This window comes from Aquarana catesbeiana, linkage group LG03, assembly GCF_042186555.1.
Source record: "Aquarana catesbeiana isolate 2022-GZ linkage group LG03, ASM4218655v1, whole genome shotgun sequence".
Taxonomy (NCBI): Eukaryota; Metazoa; Chordata; class Amphibia; order Anura; family Ranidae; genus Aquarana; species Aquarana catesbeiana.
The window spans coordinates 125630695-125656044 of record NC_133326.1 but is presented as its reverse complement, the minus strand read 5'-3'; positions in this window follow the sequence as shown (position 1 = coordinate 125656044).

Below are 25350 nucleotides of genomic sequence, written 5' to 3'. Positions count from 1 at the left end.
AGCTCAGGAAGATTCGGATTTCGCCACAGAAAATGTCCCTCATTTAAACAGGCTCTTTCTCCAGTGCCGCGGGCATCAGCCTCCAGGCAGTCACGACGGCCTCCACCGTCAGGTTCAAGAGGTAAAACTCAGAGTCAACCCCAGGGACAAAAGAAATCCTGGGGGAGGAGATCTACAAGACAGAAAGCTAAATACTCTTTATGAAGGGGCACCCCCGCTCGTTCGAGTTGGGGGAAGACTGCTACAGTTCTCAAGTGTCTGGCAGGAGGATTTTCAGGACAGATGGGTGGTCTCTACAATAACTCTAGGTTACAAACTAGAGTTTCGAGAATTCCCATCTCCTCGTTTCCTCAGATCAAATGTTCCCAAAGACCCAGATAAAAAGAAGTCTCTCTTTCAAACGTTGGAGCGACTTTTGTCACAAAAAGTAATCATGGTGGATCCCATGGAAGAGCAGGGGTTGGTGTTTTATTCAAATCTTTTTGTGGTGCCAAAGCCAAATGGAGATGTCAGACACATTCTAGATCTCAAAGATCTAAACCGGTTCCTAAAAATGCGATCTTTTCGCATGGAATCAATCAGATCAGTAGTCTCCATCCTACAAGGAGGAGAACTTCTGGCATCAATAGACATCAAGGATGCATACCTGCATGTGCCTATTTTCCCCGCTCATCAGAAATATCTGCGTTTCGAAGTGGAAAAACTTCAATTTGAGTTTGTAGCTCTACCTTTCGGTCTAGCTACTGCATCTCAGTATCAGGAACCATGAATCAGACCGAGACAGAAGTATAGTTAAATCACACTTAATAATAATAATAAGGTAAACAGAGTAAGCGCAGTCAAAACAAGCCAGAGTCCAGTAACCGGATCGGGTAGTCAGCCAAGCAAATGTCAGAGAGCCAGAGATAAACGTAGTAGTACAGCAAGCAGGGTCAGGAGCCAGAAGGAACGTCAGCCGAGCAAGTCTTCAACAGGAATGCAGGAGAAAGTCTCTGTGATGTTGACAAAGACGAAGGCAGAGATCAAGTGAGCTGGATGGCTTTAAGTAGGCAGGACTGATGAGCAGAATGAACAACAGCTGGGTAACTGTGGAGAGAGATGGGAGCTGGCAATTAGCTGACAGCTGAGCGGGCTGAGGAAGGGCTGAGGCCAGCCCTGACACTCGGGTGTTTACAAAGGTCCTGACCCCTCCTCTGGCCAGATTAAGGGCCCAGGGTATAACGATTATAGTGTACCTTAACGACCTGCTCTTAATAGACTGGTCGGTAGCCTGCTTAGACCAAAGCTTGGTCACCACAGTCAACTACCTGGAATACCTAGCTTGGGTCCTCAACCTAGAGAAGTCTTCTTCAAAACCAGTAAGAAGACTAGAGTACTTGGGTCTGGTTATAGATACAACCCAGAAGAGGGTGTTTTTACCCAGGCAAAAATCAGCGCCATAAAGGAACTGGTTCAGGTAGTCAGGGCGAAGAAGGGTCCTTCTATTCGCCTTTGTATGAGGTTGTTTGGAAAGATGATGGCTTCATTCGGATGGTTCCCTATGCTCAGTTTCATTCAAGACTGCTGCAAAACAGTATCCTGTCTACCTGGAACAAAAAAATCCAGGCGTTAGATTTTCCGATGCGTTTGTCGCCAATAGTGCGTCAGAGCCTCAGTTGGTGGTTGGTACCCGAGAATCTGCGGAAAGGGAAATCCTTTTTACCAGTTACCTGGAAGGTTGTAACAACAGATGCCAGCCTTTCGGGTTGGGGAGCAGTTCTGGAAAAGACGACTGTCCAAGGAAAATGGTCCAAAACCGAGAGGACCTTACCCATCAACATTCTAGAGATTCGGGCAGCGTACCTAGCCCTAAAGGCCTGGACATTCACGTTGCAGGGTTGTCCTGTCAGGATCCAATCCGACAATGCCACAGCAGTGGCTTATACCAATCACCAAGGGGGCACCAGGAGTCGTGCAGCCCAGGGAGAAGTCGCCAGCAGTTGTTCCCAGGGGAATGGTCTCTTCACCCCGACATCTTGCTGGCTATATGCCAAAGATGAGGGATCCCAGACGTAGATCTGTTTGCGTCCAGGTTCAACAACAAGATCGACAACTTTGTGTCAAGAACAAGGGATCCACTCGCATGCGGAACAGATGCGTTGGTGACCCCGTGGGATCAATACTCACTGATTTATGCACTCCCCCCTATTCTGCTGCTACCATGACATCTTCACAGGATCAAGCAGGAAAAGAATTTGGTACTTCTAGTGGCCCCAGCGTGGCCCTGCTATCGCAGGGACCAGTGTTCCATCCTACCTTACAAACACTAAATTTAATGGTTTGGCTATTGAACCCACATTCTGAAGAATCACAGGCTTTCAGGCTCAATGATATCTACCTTGATTAATGCAAGGAAGCCAGCTTCCAGAGTCATTTATTATAGAGTCTGGAAGGCATATGTTTCCAGAAATTATGTCATAGGTAGAATCCTTGCTTTTCTGCAAATGGGGTTAGAGATGAAGCTGGCCTTGAGCATTATCAAGGGCCAGGTCTCTGCCTTATCGGTATTGTTTCAATGTCCGCTTGCTTCGCATTCTTTGTTTCGAAGCTTTATACAGGGGGTAACACGGCTTAATCAACTGGTTAGAGCACCCCTGAACCCTTAGGACATGAATTTAGTTCTGTCGGCATGACAGAAACAGCCTTTTGAGCCGATACAACATATTCCCTTGGTTCTATTGACAAGGAAGCAATTTTTTTTGGTAGCCATTTCCTCTGCAAGAAGGTTATCAGAATTGGTGGCTCTTTCTTGTAAAGAGGCATATTTAATTATTCACAAGGATAGAGTAGTATTGTGTCCTCATCCTAGCTTTCTACCGAAGGTGGTTTCAGGTTTTCATCTAAACCAGGATATTGTTCTGCCTTCATTTTTTTCCACAACCCTGTTCTACAGAAGAAAAGTCACTGCATTCTCTGGATGTAATGAGAGCGGTCAAAACCTATTTGGAGGTGACAGCTCAGATTCGGAAAAGAGATGTTTTGTTTGTGTTGCCTGACGGTCCAAAAAAAAGACAGGCAGCGTCGAAATCCACTATTGCTAAGTGGATTTGGCAGGTAATTATTTAAGCTTATAGTTTGAAGAGGAAAGTTCCACCTTTTCAAATCAAAGTGCACTCCACCAGGGCTGTTAGTGCTTCATGGGCAGTGCATCACCAGGCCTCCCTGGCTCAAATCTGCAAGACTGCAACTTGATCTTCAGTCCATACATTCACCAGATTCTATCAGGTGGATGTGAGAAGGCATGAGGATATCGCCTTTGGGCGCAGTGTGCTGCAGGCAGCAGTATAAGGTCCTCAGGTCTGATTGCACCCTACCTTGTTGTTTGTGTCTCCCTCCCCTCAGATAGCATTGCGCTGGGACATCCCATTCAGTAAATACTGTGGCTCTGTGTCCCGTGATGTACGAAAAAGAAAATAGGATTTTTATAAGAGCTTACCTGTAAAATCCTTTTCTTCGAGTACATCACGGGACAAAGAGGTCCCTCCCCTCTTCTAATACACATATATTGCTTTGCTACAAAACTGAGGTACTCCCAGTAAGGGGAGGGGTTATATAGGGAGCTAAACTTCCTGTCTAGGGTGTGCCAGTTTCCATCACCTAGTGGTGCCTATATAACCCATTCAGTAAATACTGTGGCTCTATGTACCATGATGTACTTGAAGAAAAGGATTTTACAGGTAAGCTTTTATAAAAATCCTATTTTTTTATTTTTTTTATATTTACAATGTGAATCCCAAGGGGGGTTTTGTTTTAAAACACTGGACTGCAACAACCACCAGATAAGTGTTTGGCTAATGGTTGTGGCACACTCCTGTTGATCTTAATGGGCGCATTTGACAGGCAGTGTCATTTGCCAAACTCTGCAAGCCTAGTTAAAATTGCAGTGGCAAAGCATTGCAGCTGGGGCATGTGTACAGCCTCATTCAGCTCCTGTGGTAGAATTTAGCTGGGCAGTTGGGTTGGGGGCACAGCTCAAATGCCTGTTTTTACTGCCCTCTGATTGCTTGTGTGAACACGTACATGCTAACGCAGCTTTATATCACGCGCCAACATATGATGCACGTGAATGGACAAAAAAAGGACATGAAGCATTTTTTCCAACACTGAGCACTACAATGCACAGCACAATGTGTGCACTATTGAAGCTGCAAAGCCTTCGTGTGTTGGAATGCCTTATAAAATGAATAGCACCGTAATGTGTTAAGGCATATAACATGCTTTATCAGGCATTACGCTAACGTGCACTGAAGTCAAAGGGCTAATAAAGCAATCCATGCAATAAAGATTGTTAAAAAAACCACATTGCAGACCGCCCACAGTACATTTATCTCATTATTTTGACTTGGGGTGTTCGCGGCAAATTCGAAAAACGCGGAACACCCTTTAAAAGTCTATAAAAGTCTATGGAAGAAATCTAAAGTGCTAATTTAAAAGGTTAATATGCAAGTTATTGTGCTAATTCAATGGCGTAGTCGGCAACAGTTCTCCTACTCTGTTTGATGGACATGAGGCACTTGGCAGCAGAAGCGGCGCATGCAGGAACGTCAAATACACTTTTAAAGGAGGCCACAAAGTCAGGGTAACTCAAGACAACAGGTTTTTGCGTCTCCCATAGAGGACAAGGATAAGGGTCAAGGTAAGGAACATGAGTTTGACTCGAACAGCGAACAATTTGGGGTGTTCGCGGCAAATTCGAAAAACCACGGAACACCCTTTAAAGGTCTATGGAAGAAATCTACAGTGCTAATTTGAAGGGTTAATATGCAAGTTATTGTCATAAAAAGTGTTTGGGGACCCGGTATGTATCAATGCAAAAAAAAAGTTTTAAAAAACTGACATTTTTTCGGGAGCAGTGATTTTAATAATGCTTATAGCGAAACAATAAAAGTGAAATATTCCTTTAAATTTCGTACCTGGGGGGTGTCTATAGTATGTCTGTAAAGTAGCGCATGTTTCCTGTGTTTATAACAGTCCGAGAGCAAAATTACATTTCTAAAGGAAAAAAAAAGTAATTTAAAAGTACTATCGCTAGTGCCGGCTATTATTGAATTGTCGGTCCCGACAATACATATAAAAGTAATTGAAAGTCATTGAAAAATTTAAAAAAAAAAAATGCGTGGGGGTCCCCCAAAATTTCATTACCAGGCCCTTCAGGCATGGTATGGATATTAAGGTGAACTCTGCTCCAAAATTTTTTAAAAAATGGCATGGGGTTCCCCCCAAAAATCCACACCAGACCCTTATCCGAGCACGCAACCTGGCAGGCCGCAGGAAAAGAGGGGGGGGGCGAGAGAGAGCGCCCCCCCTGAACTGTACCAGGCCACATGCCCTCAACATGGGGAGGATGTCCCCACGTTGATGGGGACAAGGGCCTCATCCCCGCAACCCTTGCCCGGTGGTTGTGGGGGTCTGCAGGCGGGGGGCTTATTGGAATCTGGAAGCCCCCTTTAGCAAAGGGGACACCCAGATCCTGCCCCCCCTTTGTGAATTGGTAAGGGGTACATTGTACCCCTACCATTTCACAAAAAGAAAGTGCCAAAATGTTAAAAAAAACCACAGGAGACGGCTTGGGACAAGTCCCTTACTAAAAATAAAAAAATTAAAAATAAAAAAGAGATTCCAGCGATGTAATCCAATAAATCCATGCTCCTACTCCAGCGATGTAATCCAATTCTCGATCTCCAGCGATGGATGATCTCCAGCGACTCCAGGGAGGAACACGCACAGGATCCTGCTTCCACCGGAGGCACCCAGCCAATGACGCGGCGCCAGCTTAACAGCTCTTATGTAGCTGAGGGCGGGTCTACCCATCACGTGACCCCGTCCCCCTCTGATAAGGGGAAACGCTGGCGTTTTCCAGTGATGTGTACGGGTGACCCCGCCCCCCTCTGATGCAACAGGAATCCTGGATTGCAACAGAGGGGGGCGGGGTCACCCGTACACGTCAGGTGGTTGTGCTGAAAAACTCGGCTTATACTCGAGTATGTACAGTACACTTAGTATATACCCATCTATATACTTCTAATATATACACTATATACTCATCTATATACTTCTCTTATATACACTATATACTTCTATTACATACACAATATACCAATCTATATACAGTACTTCTATTATTATATAGTATATACTAGGAATATATATATATAGTATATATACAGTACATACTAATATATATACTAGTATAGTAGTGTAGCACTACTCTCAGTGGAGCTGCTGGTTTAAGCGGGTCTGTTACCTTCACTTTGCTTCCCGGCACCGGGTCTAGGGGTTCAGTTGAGTTTACTGCTGGACGACACACGCACCAACACTGGAGTACGTTTTCAATGCTTTATTGAACAGTCAAACTTTAGGAAGTAGCAGGAAAGAGACCGAAAAGGAAACCTTCAGGAGAATCTCAAATATCTTCTTGCAAAATCTTAGCGACAAATGTCCCGGTAGAATTCAGATAATTATGTGGAATGTGTTCCCCTCACGGGATGCACTCTTTGCTCGTCTGGATAGGCCTCTCTCACCGGTCTAGCAGCCAGTATGCAGCACGAATCTAAAGTCTCTGCCACAGACTCATTTAGGGGGGTAAATCTGCACGATCCTCTGCCACAGGATGTATCAGATCTTCTGTAGTGAACAGTCAGTCACAGTGCCTGAAGCTTTAAGCCGAACCGGCGACACTATGCTGTATGGTTACTTCTTATGGATAGGTCCTCCAGCCGAGTCACCAGGCCCCTCTATAGACCAGCACGCTGCGTGATCTCTCCAAGATGGGTCCTCCCCTGGGATCTCCTCGGCTGTCCAGCTTCGTCACACAGGACCATTCCTCGGCCGCGGTGGTAGGCCCCAGACAAGCCTCTGGACCCACCCCTGCACCGTAGCATCGGAGGCCCATGAGGTAGCTCCTTAACGCATACCTGTCAGCCAGGAGGGCCAGCAGGTGGCTGCAAAACGACTTTAGAACATGGCGTCTGTCCCATAAATACCCCCTTCCCAGAATGCAACTTGGAGGACCACCTCCACCGAGCTTGTCTCCGAGACAAAGGAGCATCTATACACTTTGACACGTTGCCCTTCCACTGACTAATGGTAACAGCGACACCCACCGGTCAGCACAGAAGCACACACAAAGTCAGCCAAGCTGGAACAGAGGCGAACTTTTAACCTTCCTAACACACAATTTACACTACTTACAGTAGTAATATATACAAATGCTGTCATATATACCTATACTTCTATGCTGAGGCAGCAGGAAAGGTGTACACATGTCACAGCGGGAGTTATACCGCTTGTTGCTTTTGGTGGGTGTCACCATCCGTCACCTGTGTCCAATTCAAGTAAATGGGGCCACTCTGCAAACACCCCACAACTGCGTATTTCTGCGGGGACCAAGGGGTTAAAGCAAGTGGTGAGGAGGCAATACAACTACCTGCTTTAACCCCTTGGTTGCTGTACTGCACAAGGTTGCAGGGCTCCTCATTCACTTGAATAGGTCATGTTTGTCGAGTGCTACACCCACCAACCATGACAGGGTGTATGACTCCTACTGCGCCTGCAACATGTGTACACCCACCGACCGCTGCAGCTAATAGGGGTTCGGTTGGGGGTAGGGGTGGAAAAAACCCGCCCCCTCCGCTGCAGACACACCTACAACTTTACAAGCACTCCCTCTGCACTGCACTCTGTTTGATACTCTGGGATGTTGGGTTGGCAAGCCCAGACCGCGATCTACCAGTGACCTGGCCCCCATCAATTAGGGTTGCACTGATACCGATACTAGTATGTATAGATACTATGAATGATGAGAGGCAATCAATAACAGTTCAACCTTTCTCCAGTATACAAGTGCTGGGAAACCCATTTTGGTACACCCTGCACCCAGCCTCAGTAAGCAGCAGTCACAAGGCGGCAGAGGACATCTTTTACACCCAGCCCATATAGTTCACTAACTATATGGGCTGGGTGTAACAAGATGTCCGCTGCTGCCTTCTGACTGCTGCCTACTGAGGTCTGGTGCAGAGTGTACCAAAATGAGCTATAGACTATCAACTTCCTTATTTTAGTCCGATCGTACGTCATCACATACGAATCCGTCGGACTTTGGTGTGATCGTGTGTAGGCAAGTCCGTTCGTTGGAAAGTCCGTCGGAAGTCCATCAAAAGCCCGTCGACAGTATGCAGAAAGACCGTCGGACCTTTGATGCCGGAAAGTCCGCCCGTGTGTACACGGCATTAGAGTACTAACGTCTTTTTTTAATATTTTCTACAGTTGTGAAAGTGAAAATGACTACTCTGCAAAAGAGACAGACCACTTTATGCCGGAGCTTGGACATCTTCAAATGAAGGAATCAGCAGTTTGCTGACCTCATTTTTGCAAAGTGAAGATGACAAAGTGCCTTCCCCAACTAACCAGAATTCGGATGTCTCCTTCAATGAAGGGTTCAGCAGCTGGCTGAGCTAATTTTTCAAAAAGAAAGATGACGAGATTCCCCAACTAACCAGAGCAAAGAACTGGTGGGGACCAAGACTGACGATGAAGAAATGGATTTCCCAACTCACCAGTGCAAAGAACTGGTGGGGACCGAGATTGAGAATGATGAAATGGATTCCCCATTTAACCAGAGTCAAGAACTGGTGGGGACCGTGACTGACGATGACAAAATGGATTCCCCAACTAACCAGAGCCAAGAACTGGTGGGGACCGAGAACGACAAAGTCAAGAGAGAAGTACGGGCGCAGCGTCGTGACCAGGCCATTGTAAAATTTCAGTCGCTCATCAGAGGCTACAAAAACACTATAAATCGTTAATGAGAGATGAGAAGCCTCCTCTGAGAGCAATCAGATACTTTTCCCGGCTCCTGGACCCTGTTGCCCAAAGCTTTGTTCAGCAGGTTCAGCTGAACCTGCTGAAGGATGAATTAGCCTCTAAACTAGAAACCACCCACAAACAGAAGGAAGAGTTGAAATTCCTCAAAAATTACATTGTCTCGTTAGTAAAGAACAAAACTGCTCAGCAGGATCTTCTGTCCAGATACAAAAAACTGACTAGCAAAAACAAGAATCAAATCAAAGAGGTGATCACCATGGGAAGGCAGGCGGTTTGTGAGGCCATAAAGAACAGGCAGAAGGTGGATTCCTACGAACACCTCTTCTATTATCTCCAGACCGACCCGACTTACCTGACTAGGCTCATTGGCCAGATATCTGACCCTCAGGATATGGCAACGATTGTAGACAGATTGCTCCACAGTCTGTATAACTACACTTCCACACCACGAGAAGAATACTTTTTCATGAAGTTGATGGAAGCCACTCTTTGTGAGGAAGTGGAGACAAGACTTGATGCCATTGAGGATGTATTGCATGGGAAATCAATGATTTTAAGCTAATCGTGAAAAATTACACACATCAAGCCAACTACAAGGGCCTAGTCAAGACGCTGACACCAGCAATAAGGGAGATACTCAGCGTCACATATAATCTTGCCATGTGTGCAACCATGACTTCTGATCAATACATAGAAACAAGAATTCTAATAGAAAGAATACTAGGAATAACCATTCCTGAGACCCCTCCAATTGATGATTTCTTGATATACAACATGGCAGACAAACTTGCAGAGTCCATATTCTCCTTTGTGGACAGCATTCCTTATGGGCTGAGATACCTAACAAAGGTCCTTCAAAAATCTCTGCAAACAAAGTTTCCAGAGGAAACTAAAGATGTCGTGTTGAGGACTGTTACCCAGGTCCTATCTCAGTACCTCCAGCCAGCCATAAAGAGACCAGATCTCTTTGGTCTCATTGCACCAGACATGTACCTGGATTCAGTCCAGAGGGAGAACCTCATGTATGTGTCTAGGATCATCTGCCAGAGCATGCAATTTCTGACTGACAAAACCATTTATGAACCTAAACGCTACATCTATATCTTCAGGACCCTTCCAAGGTTCAGGAAATTCATTCATAATGTTCTGAATGTTCCAGAGCCAGATGAAAAATTACATTTTAACAAGTATTTTGAGGCTATACAGGTTCTTGTGGTGAAGATCCCCGCAGAGGACATCATCTATACACATTCTCTGCTTTCTAGATATGAGAATGTTGTATTTTACGACACCATGGACATTGCCTGCCAAGTGTTTAAGGATATTGGACCAGTCCCTCATGTGAACGATCGTTTTGCCCCGGATGCAGCGGATTATGACAAAGCAAGAATTAAAATCTGGCTGTACATAAGCAGCAAATTTCCTCTACTGCACATTTTAATGCTGAAATGGAAAACCTTAAGGTTACCACCAAAAAAAATGGTTTTGGATGTGATTCGTCTGGTGCCTGGAGAAACTCTCCAAGACGTTCTGATGACACCGATTTCACTGGCACAAGAAGAGCAGTATAGGACTCTAATGGGAGATACGCCATCCACCAGGACTAATGGTCCACAGTACATCACGGAGTCCTGCTTAATGAAAAACCATGATCTCTCCCTGCAGATTAAATGTAATGAGATTAGTGACGACCTGAACACTTTACAAAACGTTTGTGCATTCTCAGGAGTGAGGAATCACCAAAAAACATCCTCAACCTAATCGCCCGGGAGATCAAAGAGAAGCACAAGCTGCGTCTGGAAAGAAATTCTGAGACAAGAACATCCAGAAAATATTAGATGTACTCTGCAAGCATGTAGACTATCTGAAGGACCTCAAAGACCTGTACAAGAGGTACTGGGAAAATTGTGTGGACAACATTCTCTGCCACGAGTCATGTCCTAGCTATGAGATATGGAAGGTCCGATTTGAAGACGATGAGGGGATTACATACACTGCAAAAAAACTATTGAAAAAAGGAGTGATAGTGGACACACGGGGGAATTCAGGCCACTGAAAAACAAAGTCCTCTGTATAAAACTCGCGGGTGATATCTTTAACGTCAGTTTAGGCAGCAAACGTGTCCTCCTTCCAGTTGTCAATGTGCTGCGCTGTCATCATAGCAGCAATCCAATGTTGAATCTTTTCCATTATGATGTTGATGTTGGCATGTTTTTATTTCTAGTGACCAAGCTTTTTGGGAAACAACATAATCCACGACGTTCTTTCCTGAACGGCTGTCTTCCAGCGTTGCGCCGGTCCTACAAAAGTAGCGCCTCTCACCCGTCCTGTCTGTCCTCTTTTTAATGCACCATGTGGACTCTCAGACCTCTGGTGTGATCAACTGCCAGTCTTCATTGATGTCTTCATCTCCTGTCACCTATATTTTACTCCACAATCTCCCATTCTGGATTGTGATCATGCAGCTTATCACTTGTGGGGGTGTAGTGGTTGCAGCCTTTCACCTGGGGGGGTGTGGTTGCAGCCTGTCACCTAGGGGGGAGATGCAGCTTATGACCTGGGGGGTGTAGTGGTTGCAGCTTATCACCTGGGAGGGGGGTGGTTGCAGCCTGTCACCTTGAGGGAAGGGGTTCTTTGCAGCCTGTCACCTTGGGGGGGGGGGGGGGTGCTGCAGCCTGGGTCTCACAGCCCTATGAGATCCTGTCCCCGAATAGGAAGGTAGGGAGAAGAGGGGGTAGGGGAGCGAGAGAGAGAGAGAGAAAAAGAGGAGGGGAGGAAGAGAAGGGAGGGAAAAGAAAGAAGGGGTAGGGGAGGGAGTGAAAGAGATGATGGAGGAGAGGAAGAGAAAGGGAGGAGGGAGGGGAGAGTAGGAAGGTAGGGAGAAGGGGGGAGAGAAAAGGGGGGGTAAAAAGGGGGCAAGGGAGAGAGAAAAAGGGGGAGGGAGAGAGGGGGCAGGGAAGAGAGAAAGAGGGGGGAGGGAGAGAGGGGCAGGGGTGTGAGAAATAGGGAAAGGGAGAGAGAAAGAGGGGGAGGGGAGAGGGGGAAGGGGAGAAAGAGTGGGGAGGGAGGGGGCAGAAGAAAGAGGGAGGGGAGAGAGAAAGGGAGGAGGGAGGGGAGAGTAGGAAGAAGAGGGAGAGGGGAGAGAGAGAAAAAAAGGGAGGGAGAGAAGGAAGGGAGAAGAAAGAGGGGGTTGGGGATGGAGTCAAAGAGATGAGGGAGTGAAGGAGATGAAGTAGTGAAAGAGATGAGGGAGGAGAGGAAGAGAAAGGGAGGAGGGAGGGGAGAGTAGAAAGGTAGAGAGAAGGGGGGGGAAAGGGGGGAGAAAAGGGGGGTAAAAAGGGGGCAGGGGAGAGAGAAAAGGGGGGAGAGAGGGGGGCAGGGGTGTGAGAAATAGGGGGAGGGGGAGAGAAAAAGGGGAGGGGGAGAGGGGGCAGGGGAGAGAGAAAGAGTGGGGAGGGAGGGGGCAGAAGAAAGAGGGAGGGGAGAGAGAAAGGGAGGAGGGAGGGGAGAGTAGGAAGAAGAGGGGAAGGGGAGAGTAGGAAGAAGAGGGGAGGGGAGAGAGAGAGAGATAAAGGAAGGGAGGGAGGGAGGGAAGGAAGGGAGAAGAAAGAGGGGTTGGGGATGGAGTGAAAGAGATGAGGGAGTGAAAGAGATGAGGGAGGAGAGGAAGAAGAGAAATAGTGGGAAGGGGGAGGAGGAAGGTAGGGTAGAGAAGGGGGGAAGAAAACGGAAAGAAGGAGAAAAGGAGCAGGAAGGGAAAGAGGGTGGAAAGAGGGTGGGAAGGCAAGAGGAGAGGGGGCAAAGAGGAGAAGGGGGCTGGGGGAGGGAGAGAAGGATCACCAGTCCCTATTCCTCTATATAGATCTTTTAATCACTAGAGTGGTCACCGGAAGGAGGTCCTGATTCCTCTATAGAGATCTTTATATCACTAGAGGGGTCACCAGCAGGAGGAAGGGGGTCCCCGACTCCTCTCTACATATATATATATATATATATATATATATATATATATATATATACAGGCGCCGGCATCTTAGATAAGGGAAACTGGCAGTGGAGCCTTCCGGCTTCACAGCCGGGTTTCTACTGTGCATCCGCGCGTCACACTGTATTTTGTGAATAGTCCCACAGTCTTTTGGGTTCTGTGTGTGTCCCAGAAGGCTGCAAGGGGAAGCAGGATGGGCCGAAGATCCACGTAGAACGCCGTGGTGATCTAACTCAGAAGTGGGAGCGGGTACCTGTGAAAACCAGGTACTTGCTCCCCCAAAAAGTGCCAAATGTGGCAGTGGAGGAGGGGAGGGTACAAACAAACGGAACTTCTCCTTTTGGGTGACGTTCCACTTTAATCACTGGCCGCCCTGCTACAGTACAATTTCTGTGGCAAGGTGGCAGGGGCAGGCTCAGTCACGTATATAGATGTGATTTTTTACACACAGTTTTTTTTCTCTCTGCAAGGAAAGAGAGAGAGAGAGCCTACTGACCTCAGAGTCAAAGTGCATTTTGCCGAACATGAGAGTGTGAGGCAAATTAATCTGGTGAGTGAGTGTCCTATTGGGAGGAGTGTGAGGCAAATTAATCTGGTGAGTGAGCGTCCTATTGGGAGGAGTGTGAGGCAAATTAATCTGGTAAGTGAGCGTCCAATTGGAAAGTGGTGCCACTGAAGCACGAGGTGTGGTGTGAAGATTGCACAATATATAGAAGATTTAAACTGAATACTTATGGGATTATTTTAAGTGGACTTTTATATGGACTCTTTGGTTATGAATATTTTTCCACCTTAATATAACACTGGGTATTTTTTTCTTTTTAAATAACAATTATTTTATTATTTTTAGTGGGTATTTAAAGGATTTTATGTTATGTTTAACCAGCTTGTAACGATATGACAGCTGGGCGGGCTTCTCGTCGATCTGGGTGGATGAAATATGACGTCAGCTGGGATCGGGCCGCACAGCAGCGTGATCTGTCGACTGATCGGTGTACTGGCTTGCTGCTGGTACCATGTGACCGCTGTGACCAATCACAGCACGTCACATAACAGTTTTACATAATAGATGTCTTCCTTTCATGCCATCCATTGTGTACAATTGTGGTTGTGTTGCTAGCTGTGATATGTCAGTGTGATCACATGGTGCAGACAGAGCCAATCACATCTAAGCAAAGCTAAGCAAAACAAACTGAATTAATCAGTTTCATTCAGTAAAATGCTTACTTATAGCAATGTAATGCACTGGCATAAGCAATCATAATGTGAAAAAAAAAATCCTGATCACTTCCCCAGAGTAGTGCAATGTTACTATGATAACATTATATTGCTCTGGTCACAGTGTGTTAAAAAATAAAATCGTAAAAAATATATTTATATATACACATATACAGTATCTCACAAAAGTGAGTACACCCCTCACATTTTTGTAAATTATTATTATTATACGCGATTTATATAGCGCCAACAGTTTATGCGGCACATTACAATGTATAGGGGGGGCAACACAAGTACAGTACAGTTCAATATAAAAGGTACAGCAGGGCCCTGCCTGCTCGTAGAGCTTACATTCTAAAGGGAGGGGGTGGTGGTACAAAAGTAAAGGTGGTAAATATTTTATTATATCTATTCATATGACAATATTGAAGAAATGACACTTTGCTACAATGTAAAGTAGTGAGTGTACAGCTTGTATAACAGTGTAAATTTGCTGTCCCCTCAAAATAACTTAACACACAGCCATTAATGTCTAAATCGCTGGCAACAAAAGTGAGTACACCCCTAAGTGAAAATGTCCAAATTGGGCCCAATTAGCCATTTTCCCTCCCCGGTGTCATGTGACTCATTAGTGTTACAAGGTCTCAGGTGTGAATGGGGAGCGGGTGTGTTAAATTGGTGTTCGCTTTCACTCTCTAATACTGGTCAGTGGAAGTTCAACATGGCACCTCATGGCAAAGAACTCTCTGAGGATCTGAAAAAAAGAATTGTTGCTCTACATAAAGATGACCTAAGCTATAAGAAGATTGCCAAGACCCTGAAACTGAGCAGCAGCACGGTGGCCAAGACCATACAGCGGTTTAACAGGACAGGTTCCACTCAGAACAGACCTCTCCATGGTCGACCAAAGAAGTTGAGTGCACGTGCTCAGCGTCATATCCAGAGGTTGTCTTTAGGAAATAGATATATGAGTGCTGCCAGCATTGCTGCAGAGGTTGAAGGAGTGGGGGGTCAGCCTGTCAGTGCTCAGACCATACGCCACACCAGTTGCGGCTGGTGAAGGTTTAGTAAGGGGGGCGCCAGACCCCACCCTTCCTTTTTGACCCCTCCCACTTCCCATAAGCCCCACCCCTTATAGAATACACCCACTCCGTCCCCTGTTTTCCACCCATAGTGTCAGGAGTATACAGCCCTAGCATCACAGGACAGAGTATACAGCTCAGCACACAGATCAGGGTATATAGCTCAGCCTCACAGATCAGGGTATACAGCTCAGCCTCACAGATCAGGGTATATAGCTCAGCATCACAGATCAGGGTATGCAGGTATACATCATCTGTCCTGTATACAGCTAGCTATATACACCCCCTTCTTGCACCTTCCTTCTTGTGTATAGCAACCTACCTCCAACATCACTGACGCAGATATACATCATCTGTCCTGTATATAGCTATGTATACAGTAACAGGACACACTGGTAGGTTAATTGGATGCTGTCTAAATTGGCCCTAGTATGTGTATAAATGCGTGTTAGGGACCTTAGGTTATTGTCACGAACGTTTGTTCCGTTCCAGAAGGCGTGCGCCTATGCGCATGCGCGAGTCACGGATAGCACACACGAATGTGCGCATGCGCGCATGTTAGACGCTCTTTGGCGCCCAATAGCCTTTAAAAGATGCTCAATGGCGCTGCCCCTTGCGGTTTGATCTGCTTCCGTTCCCTGTGTTCCTGATTGTACCAGTACTCTGTTCCTGTGTTTGACCCGGCATCCGCTGCTCTGCAAACCTGCATCTGCTGCTCTGCAAACCTGCATCTGCTGACCTGCATCCGCTGCTCTGCAAACCTGCATCTGCTAACCTGCATCCGCTGCTCTGCAAACCTGCATATGCTGACCTGCATCTGCTGCTCTGCAAACCTGCATCTGCTGACCTGCATCCGCTGCTCTGCAAACCTGCATCTGCTGACCTGCATCCGCTGCTCTGCAAACCTGCATCTGCTGACCTGCATCCGCTACTCTGCAAACCTGCATCTGCTAACCTGCATCCGCTGCTCTGCAAACCTGCACCCGCTGACCTGCATCCGCTGCTCTGCAATCTGCACCTGCTGACCTGCATCCACTCTGCTGCTAACCTGCATCTGCTGATCTGCAACCACCACTCCAGCTTCCACGCAAGGAGACCACTTCAAGCAATAAGGACTCAGGTGTTATGGAAATGATTAAGAGCTCCAATCGAGCCCAAGGTTATCTGCTGCTGTCTCTAATTTTGAAAGTGTTGATATGCATGCATATAAAAGTAAACACTCTGAGACACGCTCAGTATCGTTACTGTTACACTTCTAATTTATTCAAGGCGGTGTTAATGTTTTATACACACAAATACGTCATTGCTATGTTAGTCTAATAGGTACATCTCATTGGTTAAGATAGTAAAGAAGATGGAGAATTTTCATAACGAGGTTTGGCTCTCTTTGGTTTTATCTTCAGTTCCGCGTTCTTCTGATGTGTGGGATGTAGGGGGTACCCGCCATCTTGAGAAAATATAGAAACAGAGCAAACCTGTATACTTATATAATGAGTAAGGAGAAAAATATGTATGCACATAAGAAAATAGACATTTTCAGATTACTATTATTATTATCTACATCACATTCCTTCACATAGGCACCTTTACCTCACTGTGCTCTTACCGCCACTGTTCCCACTCCAGTGGTCTCCGAGCCAGGGTGGTACGGGAGGTCTCCCTCCACACGTCAGGCTCACATCCCAGGTACGTTACAGTTATGTACAATGTATATGTAAAGTGCTGCGTAAATTATAAAATAATAATGATGTATATTTGCAGTCAGTGATGATGGAGGATGGTCCCTATATACAGGAAGGAAGAAGGTGGGTGTATATAGTTGTATACATTACAGGACAGATGTACTCACAATTTGTGACTATTATGTAGTGTAACGTAGTCAATACATGGAATGGCAGAAATCCCCAAAATCATGTATTGCAAAGCAGCCAGCGAGACATGATGTGGCACACTCACTGACACTGTCTGACACCCTGATACTCCAGTCATTGTATAATACACCCATCATCGTCATCCCCTTATTATACATCCATCATCACTATCCTTATCCCCAAATTATACACCCATCATCATCATCATCATCGTATAATACACCCATCATCGTCATCTCCTTATCTCCATATTATACACCCATCATCATCATCCCCTTAATTGTATAATACACCCATTGTCGTCATCCCCATATTATACACACATCATCGCTATCCTTATCCCCATATTATACACCCATCATCCTCCTCATCATTGTATAATACACCCATCATCATCATCCCCATATTATACACCCATCATCACTATCCTTATCCCCATATTATACACCCATCATCACTATCCTTATCCCCATATTATACACCCATCATCATTATCCTTATCCCCATATTATACACCCGTCATCATCATCATCATACTCCTCATCATTGTATAATACACCCATCATCATTATCCCCATATTATACACCCATCATCACTATCCTTATCCCCATATTATACACCCATCATCATTATTGTATAATACTCCCATAATCATTATCCCCATATTATACTCCTGTCATCACTATCCTTATCCCCATATTATACACCCATCATCATCATCATACTCCCTGTCGTCATCATCAAACCCATATTATACACCCATCATCACTATCCTCGTCTCCGTATAATACACCCTTCATCGTCATCCTCATCCTTGTATAATACAGCCATCATCATCATCATCATCCTCATCATTGTATAATACACCCATCATCGTCATCCCCATATTATATACCCATCATCACTATCCTTATCCCCATACACCCGTCATCATCATCATCATATTCCTCAATGTCGTCGTCGTCATCAAACCCATATTATACATCCATCATCACTATCCTCATCTCCGTATAATACACCCTTCATCGTCATCCTCATCCTTGTATAATACAGCCGTCATCCTCATCCTTGTATAATACAGTCATCATCGTCATCCTTATACAATACACCCATCCCCATCATTGTATAATACACCCATCATCATCATCCTCATCATTGTATAATACACCTGTCATCCTCATCCTGGTATAATACAGCCGTCATCGTCATCCTTGTACAATACACCCATCCTCATCATTGTATAATACACCCGTCATCATCATCATTGTATAATATACCCGTCATCCTCATCCTTGTATAATACAGTCGTCATCTTCATCCTTGTACAATACACCCATCCTCATCATTCTATAATACACCCACCATCATCATCCTCATCCTTGTATAATACACCCATCCTCATCATTCTATAATACACCCGTCATCGCTATCTTCACTCTTGTAATACACCCGGGTTCAACAAATTTGAATTCTAAAATAGTGGATGCTTGTAATCTAGAAATGTGGAGCACCAGCCCTGGTTTTATGAAATGATCCCTCTCCTTTAGCCCGGGTTCACACTGATGCGATGCGGGAACCAGTGCGATTCCAGCATCGGTTCCCGTAGGCAGTTCACACTGCCCTCTGCGAGCCGCTGCGGGTGTCATTACAATGTTAAAGACACTCCCAGATCGGTTCACAGATCGCAGTGTGAACTCGCACAGAAATCGCATCGCATAGGTGAGAATAATAAAAGAAACAAACAAAACAAATGCAGGGAAGTAAAGGGTTAACCCCCTCACCTGATAAGAGAACATTCACTGTACACTCAGGCTCAGCCTTATTTACTGCTGAGAGCAGTGGTGTATTTAGGTTTTGTGCTGCCCTAGGCCTGACTAAACTCGTGCACCCCCTAATTTATATTTCACACACCCCTTCCTGCCAAGGCCACACCCCTTCCTTTTTAAGACCCACCCTGTCATCTGCAAATCACGGTGTTCTCCCGACAGGGACATCTCTCTGCGGCCTCTAGCCTGGTGAACATGATAGCTCCACAGTCAGTGTTGATGGGGAAATCAATTTTCTTTCCTGCAACCAATGTGCACTAAAAAAAAGTACTGTGTGCAGTGCTTTTTTCCAGCTCAGCACGGGTCACCGCATGGCAGCCGATAGAACTCTATAAATGTGACAATTCAAAAATTCAAAAATTCATTGCAAAAAAAAAAAAAGAACTCTGAATGATCACTGAAACATCTCAAGCTGATGTCAGAACAAATGCCAGTGCTAAGTGATAACAAAGGCACTTCCAGTGGTATTATGGTTGCCACCTCATCCCTTTAAACCCAAACACATATTAATCACACGGGTTCTGTGGCTGATTAAACTCACTTGGTACCTTATCTGCCTTTAATTAGCCTCAGAACCTGTGTAATTCAAAGGTTTTCAGGATTAAAGGGATGAGGTGGCAACTAGGGTTGTCCCGATACCGATACTAGTATCGGTATCGGCACCGATACCGAGCATTTGCCCAAGTACTTGTACTCGGGCAAATGCTCCCGATGCTTCTGCCGATACCTGTACAGTCAGCGGTGATCAGCGCCTGGGGGAATTACAAGCTTCTCCCCCTGTGGCTTTCAGCTGCTTTAGTGACATACAGCGGTGATCGGTGCTTGTAACTCCCCCACACGCGATCACCGCTGACTGTCACCTCATCCTCCATGCCCCCTCCGTTCCTCTGTCCCCCTCCGCTGTCCCCCTCCGCTGTCCCCCTCCGATCCTCTGTCCCCCTCCGCTGTCCCCCTCCGTTCCTCTGTCCCCCTCCGTTCCTCTGTCCCTCTCTCTTCCTCTGTCCCCCTCCGTTGTGCTGTCCCTCTCCGCTGTGTGAATGGACAGAGTCAGCTGACTCTGTCCATTCACATAACTGAAACATTGTAATCTCTTGTGATTACGATGTCTCCGTTTATGAATGGAGAGGAGCCGCTGTCTTCTCTCCATTCATTCTCAGTGCAGCTAAGGCTGCAGAGAAAGGGACTGGGGAATCTCTATCCTCGTTCTCTTTCTCTGTCTCAAGGGAGATATATCAGGGGTCTGTTAAGACCCCTGATATCTCACCAAAGCCCCCCAAGAGGGCTGATTAAAAAAAAAAAAAACACATATTGCAATAAAGAATAAAAAAAAAAAAATATTATTGTAAAAAATAATAAATGTAAATGAAAAAAAAAACACCGTTCACCCCCCCCCCCCCCAAAAAAAAAGTAGAAGAAGAAAAAAAAAACACTGTCACGTGACATTAAAAAAAAGTATCGGTAATCGGTATCAGCGAGTACTTGAAAAAAAGTATCGGTACTTGTACTCGGTCCTAAAAAAGTGGTATCGGGACAAGCCTAGTGGCAATTCTACTGCTGAACCTTGTAGCCCACTAAAGGCACTGGGACTTTCAGAGACATCCAAGCCATGGAGAATACCAGCATGGACTATCACCTGTGGCTGTCCATGCCTGGACAGCCACACTACAGTAGTTAGCTCAGGGAAAGGGATGCTGCACCCTGCTCAGTAAAGTTATATTAACCGTTCTAAGCATGGTCTGAAGTTATTCAAAGTGGTGCATGTTGGTTCTGGCGTATCTAAAGAACCAGGGCCTGTAAAGCACTAGGGGGTGTAAAGTAACACCACTACAAAGGGTTAACTTGGCTAGACAAGGAAGAGGAGTGTAGTTGTTAAGAGTAACCAAGTACAAGTTCAAGACACAACCAACCAGTCCTTAAGCGTGGTACCTGGTATAGGCAACAGGTCCTCCGATAGCGAGAGGGTCTATGTCTGGCTCCCTCCCTAGTGGTCGGTATCAAATAGCAACTGGATACGAACCTGTGTTATGGAGATCTATGGCCTGGTCATGAGGTATGGGAAGTGAAAGCGTTAACAAGTGCACGTATGAAGCCCATGCTAGGTGCACGGCAAGACCCCATTCTGTAATTGGGAGTGAGATAACAGTGGTACACTGGACCAGTGGAGAGGGCGCAGGCTCAGCATGTTCCTCCTAATGCATACATACAAGTCCTCTGAAAAGTGAGTACACCCCTCACTTTTTTGTAAATATTTTATTTTACCTTTTCATGTGACAACACTGAAGAAATTACACTTTGGTAAAATTTAAAGTAGTGAGTGTACAACTTGTATAACAGTGTCAATTTGCTGTCCCTTCAAAATAACTCAACATACAGCCATTAATAAATCTAAACTGCTGGCAACAAAAGTGAGTACACCCCTAGGTGAAAATGTTAAAATTGGGCCCAAAGTGTCAATGTTTTGTGTGGCCACCATAATTTTCCAGCACTGCCTTCAGTTGCCACTGTAGTCCTCTTCCACTCCTCCATGACGACATCACAGAGCTGGTGGATGTTAGAGACTTTGCGCTCCTCCACCTTCCATTTGAGGATGCCCCACAGATGGGGTTCATGTCTGGAGACATGCTTGGCCAGTCCATCACCTTTTCCCTCAGCTTCTTTAGCAAGGCAGTGGTTGTCTTGGAGGTGTCTCAGAAGGGAGGGGATCATGTTCTGCTTCAGTATGTCACAGTACATGTTGGCATTCATGGTTCCCTCAATGAACTTAGCTGCCCAGTGCTGGCAACACTCATGCAGCCCCAGACAATGACACTCCCACCAGCATGCTTGACCGTAGGCAAGACACACTTGTCTTTGAACTCTTCACCTGGTTGTCGCCACACGCTTGACACCATCTGAAGCAAATACGTTTATTTTGGTCCATCAGACCATAGGACATTGTTCCGGCAATGCTGGCAGCACTCATACATCTATTTCCCAAAGACAACCTCTGGATATGATGCTGAGCACGTGCACTCAACTTCTTTGGTTGACCACGGCGAGGCCGGTTCTGATTGGAACCTGACTTGTTAAACCACTGTATGGTCTTGGCCACTGTGCTGCTGCTCAGTTTCCGGGTCTTGGTAATCTTCTTAAAGCCTAGGCCATCTCAATGTAGAGCAACAATTCTTTTTTTCAGATCCTCAGAGAGTTCTTTGCCATGAGGTGCCATGTTGAACTTCCACTGACCAGTATCAGAGAGTGAAAGCGAACACCAATTTAACACACCCGCTCCCCATTCACACCTGAGACCTTGTAACACTAATGAGTCACATGACACCGGGGAGGGAAAATAGCTAACTGGGCCCAATCTGGACATTTTCACTTAGGGTGTACTCACGTTTGTTGCCAGCGGTTTAGACATTAATGGCTGTGTGCTGAGTTATTTTGAGGGGACAGCAAATTTACACTGTTATACAAGCTGTACACTTACTACTTTACACTGTAGCAAAGTGTCATTTCTTCAGTGTTGTCACATGAAAAAATATAATAAAATATTTACAAAAATGAGAGGGGTTTACTCACCTTTGTGAGATACTGTGCATCAGGTTACAGTGTGTAGGGACAGCATTTTTCAGAGGAACTGCTACTGCACACATTGAGGGCTCATCTCTAAGTCAGGGAACTGCCTTAATGTTAGATTCTTCACATGGCCTTGGGCATTGATGAGCACGCTCTGCAGAAAAAGGTACCCCTGCATGCAGGGCGAAGTAGGCCCCATCCACAACTGGACCAGAGAACTGAGCGATCAGCAGTCTTTGATTGCTGAGTTCTCAATGTCAAAGCAGTGGGGGACTGCTGCAGCATCGGACCAATGCTGCAGCCATCGAGGTGAGTATGTATGTTTGTTATTTTTTATTCCCACACTTTTCTTTTAAGAAAACACTTTCACTGTGTTCAACTTTGATGTGAAGTTACAGTGAGATGCGGTGTGCTGCAACACACAGGGCTGGGACAGGAGGTGCAGCCACCACAGTGACATCACCATCATGCAGTTTATATGCCTGAGCTCATCCCTACTGATATACATAGGTGTAAATGGGCCTAGGGAATAATGGCATCTACGGGACATGCAGAAATCCAGGTCAGGTAGCTGTTGGATATGACGCAGACAGAACTCTTCGGTTTTCTGGAGTACATGCAAGGTGGCACATAATGTCCCAGGGTGGGAGGAACGTTACTGTATTAAAGCTGATCTCCACCTTTAGCCCCAGTTTACACATATGCAGTGCGGGAAACGCACCGATACCTTCTTCTGCACCACTTTGTGTCAATACAAAGTTAACGACACCCCAAAAGGATCGCAAAGGTAGTGCAGTTTTCCCACACAGGATCACATGGTACAAATTGGCCATGCGATGTGGTTGTGATACGGATCCAAAAAAAATGCTTGCGCTTTTTTGGTGCGATGTGGTGCAATTTGAGCCCATTTAAAATGAATGGGCTCAAATTGCACATCACTGAATCGCACATGAATTGCACAGCAATGGCTGGGCTACCTCCAGGCTCAACTGCCCTCTATCTATCTATTAGAATACATATGCTTCCACTGTGGAGGCTCTCAAAAGTTTACAAGAATTAGGATTGCAGAAATATTGGGTGCTTTGAAGCAGCTCTGCAGCTTACGCATGTATTTGCAAATGTGTGTTAACTAAAACCCTGTTTTTAACGCATACTGTTAGACAGAATAATTTGGTTGGTAGCAGATTGGCTGGCGACTTGAGCTGGGAATTCTCTTTAATTTTGTTTTGTACAGGATTGTGGTGCAAATAATAGTGTGAACCAGGAGGCAGGGTCCAATTAAATAGTTTGTTTGGGCCAAGCTGCCCAAACATTTTACTCCTCAAACAGGCCATGCTGTATGAATGTTATGTATCCTTAGCTACAGTTGTGCTCATAAGTTTACATACCCTGGCAAAATTTATGATTTCTTGGCCATTTTTCAGAGAATATGAATGATAACACAAAAACTTTTCTTTCACTCATGGTTAGTGTTTGGCTGAAGCCATTTATTATCAATCAACTGTGTTTACTCTTTCTAAATCATAATCACAACAAAAACTACCCAAATGACCCTGATCAAAAGTTTACATACCCTGGTGATTTTGGCCTGATAACATGCACACAAGTTGACACAAAGGGGTTTGAATGGCTATTAACCACTTGTCTACAGGGCACTTTCACCCCCTTCCTGCCCAGACCAATTTTCAGCTTTCAGCGCTCTCACACTTTGAATGACAATTACTCAGTCATGCAACACTGTACCCAAATGAAATTTGCGTCCTTTTTTTCACACGAATAGAGCTTTCCTTTGGTGGTATTTTATCACTAGTGGTTTTTTTATTTTTTGTGCTATAAATAAAAAAAGACTGAAAATTTGGTGAAAAAATGCCTTTTTCTTTGTTTCTGTCATAAAATTTTGCAAATTAGTAATATTTCTTCATAAATTTTGGCCAAAATTTACACGACTACATATCTTTGGTAAAAATAACCCTAATTAGTGTATATTATTTGTTTTTTGTGAAAGTTATAGAGTCTTCAAGCTATGGTGCAAATCAAATGAAAATTGATCACACCTGATCACACCTGATGTACTGAAGACTTATCTAATTTCATGAGACACTAACAAGCCAGGAAAGTACAAATACCCACAAAATGACCCCATTTTGGAAAGCAGACACCCCAACGTATAATCTATGAGGCATAATGAGTGTTTTGAAAGGTTCATTTTTTTCCAGAAGTTTTTCGAAAATGTGGAAAAAAAATGAAAACGCATTTTTTTTTTCCACAAAGTTGTCCATTTTTAAGATATTTCCAACACATTGCATGTACATAGCAAAAATGACACTCCAAAATACATTCTGCTACTCCTCCTGAGTACAGCGATACCAAATGTGTGAGACTTTTACACAGCCTGGCCACATACAGAGGTCCGCCAGAGAAGTAGCACCTTCAGGCATTCTAGGAGCATAAATTACACATCTCATTTCTCAACCACCTATTACAGTTTTGAAGGCCCTGGAGCCCCAGGACAATGGAAACACCCACAAAATGACCCCATTTTGGAAAGCAGACACCCCAACGTATAATCTATGAGGCATAATGAGTGTTTTGAACTGTTCATTTTTTTCCAGAAGTTTTTGGAAAATGTGGAAAAAAAATGAAAACGCATTTTATTTCCACAAAGTTGTCAATTTTTAAGATATTTCCAACGCATAGCATGTACATAGCAAAAATGACACCCCAAAATACATTCTGCTACTCCTCCTGAGTATGGCGATACCACATGTGTGAGACTTTTACACAGCCTGGCCACATATAGAGGCCCGCCAGGCAAGTAGCACCTTCAGGCGTTCTACAAGCATAAATTACATATCTCATTTCTCAACCACCTATTACAGTTTTGAAGGCCCTGGAGCCCCAGGACAATAGAAACGCCCACAATATGACCCCATTTTGAAAAGCAAAC